Genomic DNA, 14486 nt, shown 5'->3' with positions numbered 1-14486 from the left:
TCAGAATAACTGATCTAGATCTTTGTAATTAAGTTATTATACAGTTCATATTCAAGCAACATAATTTGTTAAATGACATGAAATGGTCCCATCATTCTATTCAAATGTGTTCATATATAAGACTTCAATTTTTCCTTTTAAGGAGTATTTTAAGTTTAATAAATTTATTTTATTGATTATATTATTAAGGGGACCGGAAAGTAGTGTCGTTTCAGTGCATTTGTTACCAAGATTATTTTTAATCAATAATGCGTTTACCCTCATAAGCCTTTTCCTGCTATGTCCGTTAGCCTACCTTTCAATGCCAGGTTGAGGAAAAAAAATTTTTTTTAAGACTAATGAATATCAAATACACCGAAACGACATTATTTTCCGGTCCTCCTAATATAACATATTTTGTATTTATTCTCCAATTAGAACAATATATATCTAGGGTTCTCATCTCTTCAAAGCTGATAAGGACATTCTTTCCCCCCTCAAATTAAACAAAACTCTTCCCTTCACAGCAAACACAAAATATATCGGATTATTTTTATTTAATCAACTATCATCTTTTAATTATATTTGAACACAAAATGTAAATTTTCCGATTATTTTTTTGTCCGAGCGGGTCATGCAGTGTGCGTGCCAGCATGAAACATTTTTAATCAGAGGGTAGGAGAAATAAAACTGGTTTCTAAATTATTTCTTTCAGCAGTTCATTTGTGGGGGAGGAAATAAATTCTTTTAATTTACTATTACTTAGCTTAAGAGAAATTTTAATGTACAGTGAGCCTCAAAGGAGGGGGGGGGGGAGGACCACCCTGAATAACCTTTGATCTAATGATTGTATATTCATGTTTAAAGATTTAATGGTTAAGGGAATGACATCAATTATGCTAATTAATTAGTGCAGACGATAAAGTTACGAAATCAGACGCAAAAACGTATTTTCTCTGAATAAACATACCGTTTTTTCGATGGATTTCGATTTCTGACCTCCAAAATATAGGGAGTGGTTGGGAAATATGGTCCTAATATTTTGGTCAGGAGAGCAATCAAAAGTTGGGACCACTTAATGCAGGGCTGATTGTGCTCCGGAAAAAATCCGGAAGTTTCCGGAGATCGAAGGTCCAGACATTTAAAAAAAATCATTGATCACAGAAGTTTCCGTAAATCAAATTTTCAAAGGTGGAACTTAAAAACACAGTTTATTTTATTTGTTTGTAAGGGAGAGCCAGAGAGATACTTTATAAGCTTATATTCACGATTAATATTCATTTTTTATCAGTAAATAGTTGTTATAATCATAAACTCAAGAAAGAAAGACATATTTGTAAATTTTAATTACTTCTCCAGGTCATCATAGGTATGTGTAAAATTTTAAATATATTTTAAGTAAACTAAGAAATATTGAGAAAAAGGAAAAAAGCCTTGTTAAATTTTTTTTCTAATTTTTCAATTTAAACTTTTTTTTTTTTTTTAACTCAAGAGATTTTCCGGAATTTTGACTTGGGCTCACAATCACCCCTATTAATGCGACTTTTATTTTTTACTGTATTTGATCGGTTTATTACATGCCTCGTCAAAGAGGGAAAATTTTCTAAGAATGAAGGAAGCGAAAGAGCTTTACCTTGACTTACCACCATTTCATGAATAGCTTATCTTGTCTAGCGAATTGAAATTGATTTATGTAGTGTTTCTGCAATTTTAAATATACTATAGAATTAAATAAAATTTCAATTATCAGAAATTTTTTTCTAAGCATTGGAAGCATCAGTTATTAACAATCACATTAACGAAATATTTGAAATCTTTAAGAAGTTTTTTAATTGTAGCTACGTCAATTAAATTTAAAGAAATCGATCAAAATGTTATTATTATTATGATTAATAATTTTAAACTATATAATTTATCATCTGTATAAATGAGGCTTGAAAATGAAACACATATAAGAATTTAACATAATAAGATAATTGCACCGTAAAAACATAATTAGGAATTATAATTTTTTTTCAGGATTTTATGTGATTATGATTGAAACTATTTCTATGTATTGATATTTAAGTCGGGATACAGAATTGCGAAATAAAGAACTATAAATTCATGTGTCATGTTCAGTACATGTTCAATACAGAACTGAGAAATCATTCAATAGTCTTTAATAGTATTGGCAAAATTTTTCACGGTGGCAATTTTATTTATTATTATTATTAAGCACAACATTATTACATGCGGTTTTATAATTAACTCACATTTTTTCCCCAAACCGAAAGTTTTTTTCTTACTTTTTCATAAATCTTGATCCTGAAGCTTTCTTTTTTAAAACTTAGTTTTCTTTTTCACAAAAAAGCCTCATATTGGCCTCAGAAAAATCCACTTCAACTACAAAATAAATTAAATATAGTTGTTTGATTTTTGTCATACGAAATGAAGGAATGTTAATCAATTTGCCCAATCGAAACAACTTTTTAAATTTCCATGAAATTATATTGTATACAAAAACAAAAAACTATTATGTAATGAAACCTTTTTACACATAGAATATTCCATAAACAACGCCCGTAAACTACATTTTTAAAATTCTTTCAAAAGTAAAGTTGAACTATTAGTCATATTAGATGTCACAAAATAGCATTAAAGCAAGGAAAAATATAGTAAAAACTGGACCAATAATTTATGAGGTAGAAGACATTCGAAACATTGAAAAAAGTTTGTATAGCAGAATTAAAAGAAGGTAGTTTAAAGCCAATTAGAATTATTTCTCCAGAAATACTTAGAAATGTTTTAGTCTTGTTTAGGTCATGGAATTTCTCATATTAAAAAATAGTTTTCAAAGACCAGTAATGAATTACGAACAAAAACAAGCATATTTGAACATTCTATGCCAAAAAATAAAGCAATTAACTTGAATGATTGATTAAAAAAACAAGATTGATGATGGATTGATAGATGAAATAAAAGATTTTAACTTGCATTGATTACTTTGGTTGTTATTTGCAAACCCTTGCATACTTATGAAGATGTGAAATTTTTTATAAAATAGAAGTTTTCTTTCTTTCACCCCTTTTCCCAACATGGAAAGTTAAAATTCTAAAACAAAAATACTGCATAATGTATATTAAATAATTTAGTGCTTGCATTAGTTCAAACAGTAGATTAAAGTAGTCGGAGTGCAAAGGGTTAAAAATATTGTTTGCATCAATTAATTAACAAATTTAAGGTTAGGCATTCGAATTGATGTGTCCTAGTAATTAGAACAGTACTTATTTAGGGTATTTACCCTTTTTTTATGCACTGTACAATGCGCAAAATAAATAAATAAACGGACCCTCCTGTATAACTTTTGATCTAATTATCTGATCTTTACGTTCTAGGACTCAATCTAAGTGGTTCAAGTGTGTGATATTAAATATGCTAATTAATTACAGACGATATTTTAAGTAACGAAATCAGTCACAAAAACGTACTTTACAGAAACGTTTAAAAATCAAATTTCTCAGGAACTATTGAACCAATCTCCCCCATATTTTATATTTTGCCATATTTTTATATTCTTTGAAATGATGTAAAAAAATGTATTCTTTGCAAACCAAAATTTTTTCTACAACTATGAAGTAAAAAAAAAAAAAAAGATACTCAAATAATAAAAGTTATTTTTTGCATGGGATAAACATAATTGGATAAACGACACTGATAAATGAGTGCAAATATTTTTCAATTCGCAACTTTGAACCACTTTCCGTATTGGAACCATTTTTACCACTTTGCAGCTACCCCCCCCCTTTTATTTTGGGGGACAGAAATTCGAATCCATCAGAAAAAAAAAAGTTATCTTTATTCAGAAAGTACTTTTTTGTATCTGGTTTCGTAACTTAAAATATCGTCTGCATTAATTAATTGGCACATTTAATGTCACGCTCTTGAACCATTAAGATTGAGTCCCAGAACGTGAAGAACCGATTATTAAATCATAAGTTATAGGGTGGTCCGTTTATTTTTGTTGCTCACTGTACATCACGGCCAAAAATACAAAAACTGGTAAAAAAGTAATTATAATAATAACTATATTATTGCTTGTTTTCATGACTAAAATGCTCTTTTTTTTTCCGTGAGAAAGTAAAACATTTGTAATGAAAGGTAGAGAATAAATATTCCAACCATTTTATTATTATTTTTTATAAGTTAGCTAATCTGTTTCAGTAATTGGAGCAAAAATGGATGAATAAAAAATATTTCATTTATAAGCTATGCAAAAACCAGTATAATTTATTAACTAGTAATTGCTAAATTTAAAGCTAGAAGAAATTCTAGAAAAAACTAATTAAAATTTAAGTTTAAAATTAATAAATTTTTTTATTCTTTTATAAAAGTGGTAGTTTCAAGGTTTCCCTTCTGTATTTTAATTTCAATATCCTTTTCGAATACGACATTATAACTTCTACACAAACACGATGAATCGCAGATAAAATAATTGGCAGTTCATTACAGATTGAATTTAGAGCAATTCATTTTAAATATAACTTTCAATTAAAACTTCTACAAAAAAAAAGTGTTCATCGCAAATTGAAAATATAAAAAAGTGGTATTTTATTGATAAAGTTTAGAGAACTCATTTTAACTGTAACTTTCAATTAAATAATTCAATTTTGAAAAATATTTAACCTTAAATTTTTTTTTTAATACTAAAAATATTTTTTTGTCTTTCAAAAAACGAAAATAAATCTTTTAGCATTAATCTTTTTATATTTTTGCTCGAAAAGTGAGACTAGTTTAAACGAAACGGTAATGCATGTCTCATACACATGCAGGTTTGTATTCTCATTAGAAAACTCGGCTCACAAGCAATTGTCAAACTAATGAACAGATATAACAATTTAGGAAAAAAAAAATGACTTCACGGAGATGTAACTGAACATATAACCATATGTCTATGCTTATGTAAAGACAAAGTAATGGATACACTTCTATACTAATACATTTTTTCATATTTCTCAAGAAATACTTAAAAAATAATTTTATAACTTCAGAAATGTTTAGATCATGCGATTTCTATTAATGAGCGAATTTAAACTTTTTGCACACAATTATAAAATTCTTTCATCCAATGTTCGTTCCATGCAAAAAATAAATTTCTGTAAATATTTATTATTTTTTATCATTTTATTTAATAATAGTTGAAATTTTTTTTTAATTGTTTGAATTCAATTTTTACGTCATTTCAAAGTGTCGAATTTTGCATGGCAAAATACAAAACTTTAGCATAATCGGTTGAATAGTACCTGAGAAATGAATTTAAATATGCGACTTTTTTAAAATTCGATTTCTCCGAACTATTCATCCCAAATTTTGTATTTTGCCATGTAAAATTAGATACTTTAAAAAGAAAAAAAATTAAAAAAATTGTACAACTTACAATTCAAATTTTTTTTTTCCATTATTAAACAAAACTAGTGGGCTGCGCCGCCTGCTCGCTAATGCTCGCCAACCCCCGAAAATTGCTACGCAATCTTATATGGTTTGCTTCGCAAACCAAGCTCGCTTCGCTCGCTACTAACTTAAGTACATTGCAAATGCACAAAATTTTAAGAATTCAAAACAATCATTCAAATCCATATAACAAATTTTTTATTTTTTTAAATTTCATCTTTTTAGTAAATACTAAGTCATTAAAATAAATTTGAATTCAAATAAATGACATGTAATTCGTTAAACCTATTAGAAATGCGCTATAGTATAAAATCTTAAGATAAAATTTCTAAAACTGATATCTCTTTAAAAAGGTTAAAATTTTGGCTATAATTAAGTCTATTAAAAATTGAGATAAGTGAATTGCAATGGAAAAACCTGCATAAACAAAACATTGAATTTCGGAAGAAATCACATTTGGTGAGAATGCTCTCTCTTGTCAGAAAATACAAAATAAACCGACCTCAAATAAAACTCAAAAGACTTCGAATCAAATAATTAAGGAAACTACTATCACGTTTAATATAAAAAGGAAGATTTAGTAACTAAACAGTAAAATTACAGCATCTCAGTTCCAAAAAACAAATCTCTCACTCACTCAAAAAAAAAAAAAATTTACATTCTCAGTAGTCACCATAGCAACCACAAATCTCTTCTCGTTACCATCTATAAACTAATATATAATAAATAAATTATTTAACAAATAATACAATGCGCATAAGCACATAATATTTTACACTCTGGTTACTTCCGTTTCCGTTTTTAAAAGCGCTATATATTGAGCCACCACAGCTAGATTTGACATGTGACATTTTTAGCTGCAATCATTGGTCGATTTTCTAGCGTTGCCATTCAGGGAGTTGTAATGAGGCTTTTTTTTTATCGCCGTGTAAGAGAAATATTTATATAGATAATAAATAATTACTGAAATTTATTTTTGTGCGTTAAATTACTTTTGGATAAGCGAATTTTATATTTATGCACACATTATTTTTTAGTTCGCTTAAAACTTTCTCGAGGCATGGCGAAATACGAAAGATGTGAAATTAACATAAAGAGGTTCAAACTTTTGACCGTTCTTCCGACCGAACTAATAGGACAATATTTCCCATATTGCGGTTACTCCCCATGTTCGAATCTGTAGGGGGAAAAAAAAGTTATGTTTTATGAGAGAAAGTACGGTTTTGTGACTGATTTAGTAACTTCTGAATGTTAAAATTTTTATACTTATAAATGTAGTAGCCATTGTTTTATGGTATCCATTTTTTATATAGTAACTGTGTAAACTGTAAGATTAGTCTCATAAACTTTTGAATTGTAGGAAGAACCTAGACTGAAAAGGGCTAATACACTACCTTGGCTTCCGCAAGGAAAATTGTTTTATAAAATTACTTATAATTCCGCAGTAGTTGAAGACAACAAACAGTTGTACAACAACAAAAAGTCGTACAAAGGTGCAATAAGAAATATTCTTGCCTTTAATTTTAAATCAATATCCCTAGGGAAATTCATCCTAGGAGAGTGTAAAAGTTAGCAGGTGGGTACAAATGATGATTAATTCACGAAATATATTTACATTTGGTGTTAAAGACTGACGTCATTGCTTTCACATACCTGAACTATCACAAAGGGAGTCATCGTTCGATGTGTGTTGACAAAGAACGTTTAAAATGCATTGACGGTCCAGTTAATTCAATTCAGAATTGTTTTTGGTTCACTCCATTTGGATAAAGATTAAAACGGTAAGTACTTATGTTTCTTTCTATAGGCCAGTGCTTCCCAAACCTATAACTTTTGTGTACCCTTTCTAAATTTTTCGCAACGCTGTGTACCACTGATAAAAAAATTAATGTATTTTTTACTATAAAAAAATTGCTCGAAAGTTAAAAATCACAACTGGCTGTTGACACCACTAATTATGAACTGTTAACTGCAAAAATAGGCAATAGGAAAATACGTAATTGCAAATTTTCATCGCTAGTCCTGTTTTTAAATTTTTGTTTGTTGCAATATATTTTGCATAAGAGCGCGTACCCCCGCTAAACTGCTCCCTAACCCCTGGGGGTACGCATACCACACTTTGGGAATCACTGCCATAGGCATTCAAAATGTTGTAGTATGAAAAATAAAAAAATAAATTCAATGATATTTCCAAAAACAATTATCTCAATCTTAGAAAGTGTTTTTATTTTATTACAGTAAACAAAATTAATTTCATTTTTTATTTAATACTATAAGCAAAGGTCCCCATATATGTAATAACTGTTAAAATAATCTTAAGTCATAGATATTTTAATTTTACCGAAAACAGACAGTAATGAACTTATTTTTTTTTAATCAATTTTATTTTCATTTTTGTCTCGCTGTGTATAAATAAACTTTTGACCCTATACAGATTTTATTTGATTTGATAGAATTATAATTGTGATAATACAGAGATTTTCTTTTTAAAATAACAATGTTTAGAGGTTTGCAGTTATTTTAGTTATGATTGCAGTTATTTAGATGTTGTGGTGATTCACAAACGTTAGATAACATTAATGTTTGTTTCCTTTTTATCACATTTTAAAATTTGTAAGAGTCATTATTACTTTTTAAACCTACAAAGCTATTTAAATAAAACAGATATCGTGAATAGTAATTCTGACAATGGAATACATTCTACAATTTAAAATTAAAGTTAAGTAAACTATGTGTTTTGCAGGTCAGACGACATGAAATTCTTTCACTATGTAGTCTTATTTTTTATGATTGCATCTGCTTTTGCAGCATTGCCACCTCCACCATGCTTCTATTGGAAGATTATCAGTAAGTAACCAGTTAATTTACTTAATTGTCATAAGCTTGACAAGTACTAAGGAACAGTTACATTTTTCGGAATAATTAATAATAGACATAGACTGAAGAAATGAAACTAAGTACATAGTTAATAGAGACAATGTGCATTTATTATAATTCAAAATGGTATAAATATTGTTTCATCGAAGCGTAAGATAACTAAGTAATATAAAATATGCTCATTAGACGATTTCCATACCGCCAAGGAAAAATATTTTTTTTTCTTTTGGAAGAATGAAACAGGTATAAGCATCTTAGATTGTATGATTACCCCTGCGATTATAGGTATGATTACCCTTCATGAGCATATTGTTGTGCATAACACGTTCCCTTCTCTTTCCACACTGTCTGGTGGCCAGAATAACTGTAACAGTGAAACGGTATTCGTCGTAGAACAGCACTCTAGAATACATACTTTACAAGATACTTTAAAATGATGTAAAAAATTGTATACTTATATTTGAGAAGTTTTTCCGACTAATAAATATTTAATAAAAAATTATTTTTTGAATGGAATTATCTTTATAAACGAATTTTATTCTTGTGAGAAAATTTTTTTCAATTCGCTTAAAAAGTTTTTGAGTTATGACGAGTAAAATTAACATTAAGGGGTTCAAACTTTCGATTGCTCATTTGACCAAATTCCTGATTCTTTGCTTCGGTTTCCCTCTTATAATTTTGGGGTCAGAAATCCGTATCCGTCGAAAAAAAAAAGTATGTTTATACAGCGAAAGTACGCTTATATATCTGATTCCGTAACGTAAAATATCGTAAGCACTAATTAATTAATATATTTGAGGTCAACCCCCTTGAACCATTAAGATTTAGTCCTAGAACGCGAATATCAAATCATTTGATCAAAAGTTATTCAGAGTAGTCCGCTTATTTTTTTTAATTTATTTATTTATTTTTTTTGCACTCAGTACCGCTTAGTTTAGTCGGAAACTTTCGTCAAAAGTTTGAATGTGTCTGCAAATTCTTTCTTTATATACAAGGCCACCAACTTTTCACAGTTTTCGTAAAAATTATTCTCGTGTTAACAAAGTTAATGTTTAACATGTTCACGCCGGGAAAAGTGAAAATACTGATACGGGAAAAGAGAAAATACTGGTAGAACTATCTCAATATTAGATAATATTCGGGAGGAGTTAATCTATTCTCAACAATAACAATTCACTGTAAGGAAATTTTACATGGCGGAGAAGCAATTCAATATAAAAATTGCATTCGTTAAAAACAATTGGTAGTTATAGATTTTTATTATTCCCGGAAAAAAACTAAAAAAAAAAAATTATTGTTACCAGTTTTTACTCTGGTGCGTTGCCAAGATGAGACAATCTAGCGTGACCCACCGGTGGGTCACCCCGGCGTGAACGTGTTAATGTGTTATTTTCTCCTCATTTAAAATTATTTTTCACACCACTACATGTAAATGATTCTAAAGTTCATAAGCAATGCAATTTTTATTTAACCTTTGCGTGGTGAGGCTTTAAAATGTTGGCAAAGTTGCCAAAAGTTCTGAAAGCTTTGGTTATTTTAATGCCTAGCACTCTATAAAATTATTTTACAAAAAGTGCAATAGTTGGCAGTCTGACGTATGAGTGGCTGAAGTCGTATTCTTGGCCATAGATGGAGCCACTGTAAAACAAGAAACTGTTCCACCAAGCAGGCTTGTTGGTATTGACAAGTAGCATTAGAAACAAAAATTTTCCGGTTGACCTATTAGTAAAGTGCTTTATAAAAACTTTTGCGGAAAGCAGAGCAGTCCGTTTATTTATTTATTACTTTTTTTTTTATATAATTTTTTGGACGCACTGCAATGCATTATGTCTTTTGAATTGGCCAAAATTTGAACATCAGATTTTTTTTATATCGGAAGCTTTAATTTGATAATATAGTTTAAACTTTTTTCGATATAATATATAATTATACTAGTTGATATAAGTTTAAACTCTTTTTAAAGGATTTAAAAAGTGAAAAAAAAAATTCTACACCAATGTATTAAGGAGACCGAAGAAATCTCCTTTTTTAAAATTAAATTTAGATAGGTAAATTTGTAACTAATTTTTATTTCGAAAAATAGAAATGCTCTGTATATAAAAATTTATTTAAAAAAATTACTCTTTTACAAAATTAACAAAGAAATTATAGAAATCGACATAAGTATTTAAGTTAGCAATCAGTTAACACATTTTATTTCCTCGATCTTTAACTACCAGTTTTTATATTTACCTAGAATGAAGCTTCCCTGCTATTGTAATTAAAAGGAATTAGGGACTTAACCCCTTGGGGACGGGTGATTCAGAAAAGCATTTGTACAAAATCAGAATCAAGTTGCAATTAAATAAAAAGCGGTAACTTAAATGTAGTCGTTGCTAATTTGACAGACTTACTTTGCTTTTTCTTTAATTATTGTTCGTTTAATCATATATATAATCAATGTTAGTTCAAAGTATAACTAAATAGTTTTATTTTGAACAAAGTAATGGTGAATTAAATAAATCAAACAATTATAACTCCGCCCACAAATAAACTGCTAAAAAATTACTTTGATTACCAGTTTTATCTTTTTATCCTGATTGATACAGTTTCATGCTGTCACGTATTTGTGACAGTCGGCGCGAAAGGGTTAAAAGCAATTATTTGCAGTGTCTAAACGAACTAAATGTTTTCTTATTTAATTAGTCCGCAACTTTTTCAAGACGTATATAGATCTTAAAATTATGAATTCATTGTTTGACCCTGAAAAAGTACCTTTCTATGAGTACCATATCCATTGATCGAGGTAAAGCTTTAAAAGTAAGTTGAAGAATAAGTCGAAGACAGACCCTTTCACAACAGCTTACTAGACACAAGCGCCCCCTCCTCAAATCCTCCAAGTGAACTTGTTATTCTAACATTTTTATTTACCGTTTGCTTGCTAATTTAAGTTGTTTGCGTGACAATTATGAAAATTAAAATTTTAACTCCCTTAAAGATCGTAACCGCTGGGGGATTAACGATCATACAGAGCTATTGCCATTTCTTTATTTGAAGGTCAATCTATTTTTTTTTACTCATTTAAAGTTAATGTCCAGCTTTTCTCATTTTAAAGTATGCATATTTCCTTCAAAATGTTCATTTATTGTTTACAGTTGTTCAAGCAGTGTTCATTTTCTCAATCTTTCAAACATATATGCTACCTTGAATGGCCGAAATCAAGAGAATGTCGACTTTCACAGTTGAATGTCAACATTCACATAGTCGCTTGGGTGAATGTCCAAAATATTTGGTATATCCGATTTGATATTAATTTATTCGCTGATATCATTATATTTATTCGATATTTAAATATCTGCTGACGATGGATAAGGAGAAACATCAGTGTCCGGAGTACAGGTTAAATGCATATCGGGCAGTGGCACCTAACTTTAAAAAAACATCAGTGTAGGGTATACCGGGCAATGGCAAACCTTAAGAAAACAATGATGTAGGGCATACCGGGTAGTGGCGCTTAACTGGACCTAGTATATAGTTCGGACATTAACTAAAAAGCGACTATTGTCAACATTCACCGGTGGCAGTCAGCAACCACCAACTTTGGTTGTTCACAACAAACAAAACATTACATTTGAACAATCGTACTATGCCATCACCTTCTACATCAGGAAGCAACCCGATGGTTTTTTTATAAGTAGTCTGCGCAGACTATTTAAAAAGTGAACCAGTTGTGCGCCTGAATCCAAATTCCTTTTTATAAGTAATTGCGAGAAATGCATCATAGATATTTGAGAATTGAATTTGTGGTTGACAAGTAAATAAGACAAACCAATAATATTTATAAATAAAAAAAACTTTTTAGAGATATATTCGTTACCACTGTCTTAATTTTACTACATTTGCATACCTGCCAACTCTTCCGGATTTTCCCGAAGATTTTATTTTCATATTTAAAGTGGTAGCAATACTCATGTTATTCCAATTAACTTTTTGAATTATAATGATAATTATAAATGAGTTTGACCACCACTACTTATAAATAATTACAATAAATATATAAAAGCATAATAATCCTTGCACATGCGGATTTCAGCAGGATCAAAACATAAATATATTTTTGCGCCAGATTGTTTTTCGTTTATTGTTTTACAACCTCTCTGATAATCCATTCTCTGAAAGAGTGAAAGTTGGCAGGTATGGATTTGTATTAAATGGCTCTTTCGTAAACTGTTTTACCCATTACCATAGGTGTCAATTGTTCCGGTTTTCCCAGAAGATTTTCTTTTCATATTTAAAGTCCTAGCGCAATTCATATTATTTCACTAAACTTTTTAAATTAAAATAATAATTTTAAATCAGTTTGACCACCACTACATATAAATAATTACAAGAAATATGTAAAAGCATATTAGTTAGTGCAATAGTTAATTTCAACTTGATTAAAATATAAATATATTTTTGAGGAAGAGAGTTTTTCGGTATTAGTTTTTCTACCACTTGAAAAATCCATTCTCGAAAAGAGTGAATGTTGGCAGGTATGCATTACTCTATGGTTTTACCTTTATAGTGGTCTGATCAAACTACTACCTGTAAAAAACAGTGTGGAGGCTTCCAGTTATAGGAGGCGTTGACTATGTCCAAAACAATTATTATTATTTTTTTTTTTTTTTGGTTTTTCTCTCTCTTTTTCCTAAATCTTAATTTCCTTTCTTTTTTCTTAGAAGGGCATGCAGAAGCTGAGTGTAAAAATGATGGTGATTTTAAGCCGATTCAGTGTCAATATGGGAAATGTCGCTGTGTGAACTTCTACGGCCAGCAACTCACTGAACCTCAAGAAGGAATACCTGATTGTTCAGGCACCGATTATCGAACGTACATTATTGGTTTAGATTCTTATTCAAGAAAAACTTTATAAATAAAGAAATTATACAAAAATCTTGTATTATATAAGTCTACAATTTCAATCTGGTCCGTTGAAAATACTGTTGCATCAACTGCAAAATCTTATATCATTTGGAAAAAGAAAAGAAAAAAACAAGAATATCATTTGCAGGCCTGCTAACTTTTTACGCTTTTCGGAAAAATTTCTTCTTGTGGTAGCTAAGTTAACCCTTTCGTGATTTTGTAAATTTGGTTTAAAGTAATTTTCCCCGCAACTTTTTTTTAAACGATGAAAAAGTTGGAAGAAAAAAAAACGCCACATTTTTTTTTGTTTTCTCGTCGGAAAGAATACTGTATGCTGGCAAAATTAGCGGAATTCCGAAAGCTTTATCATTAAATTACGTATTGCTCAAAAAAATTATTTTGCAGAAAGCTTAGTGGATGTCAGCCCTGCATTTATTACGTTGTAAAAACTATTCCGTAGAGACGAAGGAATGCTGTATCATGTAATAAAATTATGATTTTATAAGCTACGTATTTCACTTGTCGTTTCTGCATACACACCAGAGTTGGCCAAAAATGTAATCGATTACATTTTTTGATTACAGTAATCAATTACTTGTAATCATGATTACAATTTTCCAAAATTTTGATTACAGCTGTAATCATGATTACAATATTGATTACAGTAATCAATTACTTGTAATCGTGATTACAAAGTTTGATTACAGCTGTAATCATGATTACATAGTCGATTACAGTAATCAATTACTTGTAATCATGATTACAATTTTCAAAAAATTTTGATTACAGCTGTAATCATGATTACAATTTTGATTACAGTAATCAATTACTTGTAATCATGATTCCAAGTAATTGCGATTACAAGTAATCACAACAAAAACGATTACAAGTAATTATGATTACAAGTAATCAAAATATATGATTACATGTAATTTGATTACATGTAATCTAATTACACGCTTACAAGACTATTGTATTCTTATAAATGATTATACTTTACAGTAGATAGTAGAATGTATTTTATAATGATACATTTTGCACGTATTAACATGTACTGCATTTTGTACGTATTTGTATACGTACAAATGAATGTAACTGAAATGTATGCACATATGATTTTATCTAGTGCATATGTTCAGACATTTTAGTATCACACACATGTACATACACTTATATTGTAGGTATAAAATATATGTACGTATGTATATAGATAATAATTGAGTATGTATGTGCAAACAATGAAAGCATGTACATTTATACACAATGAATATATGCATTTTATGCAAATATTTGTGTATGTAAAATGTATATCTATG

The 14486-nt window shown here is 29.2% G+C and overlaps 2 long non-coding RNA genes across 2 annotated transcripts in view; one reads left to right on the top strand and one right to left on the bottom strand.

Moving 5' to 3' along the window:
* The window catches only part of LOC122269363 (uncharacterized), a 38466-nt gene that overhangs the window by 7074 nt on the left and 16906 nt on the right, over positions 1–14486 (bottom strand). The gene's annotated exons all lie outside the window — the stretch shown is intronic.
* LOC107447547 (uncharacterized) lies at positions 7039–13272 on the top strand. The gene is made up of 3 exons (XR_001584547.4): positions 7039–7190; positions 8153–8256; positions 12987–13272. It is a non-coding gene; the product is annotated as an uncharacterized LOC107447547 (long non-coding RNA).

The sequence above is a fragment of the Parasteatoda tepidariorum genome, chromosome 4, assembly GCF_982258835.1.
Source record: "Parasteatoda tepidariorum strain Cologne lab strain chromosome 4, Ptep-v5.0, whole genome shotgun sequence".
Classification (NCBI taxonomy): Eukaryota; Metazoa; Arthropoda; class Arachnida; order Araneae; family Theridiidae; genus Parasteatoda; species Parasteatoda tepidariorum.
Note: the sequence above shows the minus strand (reverse complement) of the source record. Positions and strands in the feature narration are given on the sequence as shown.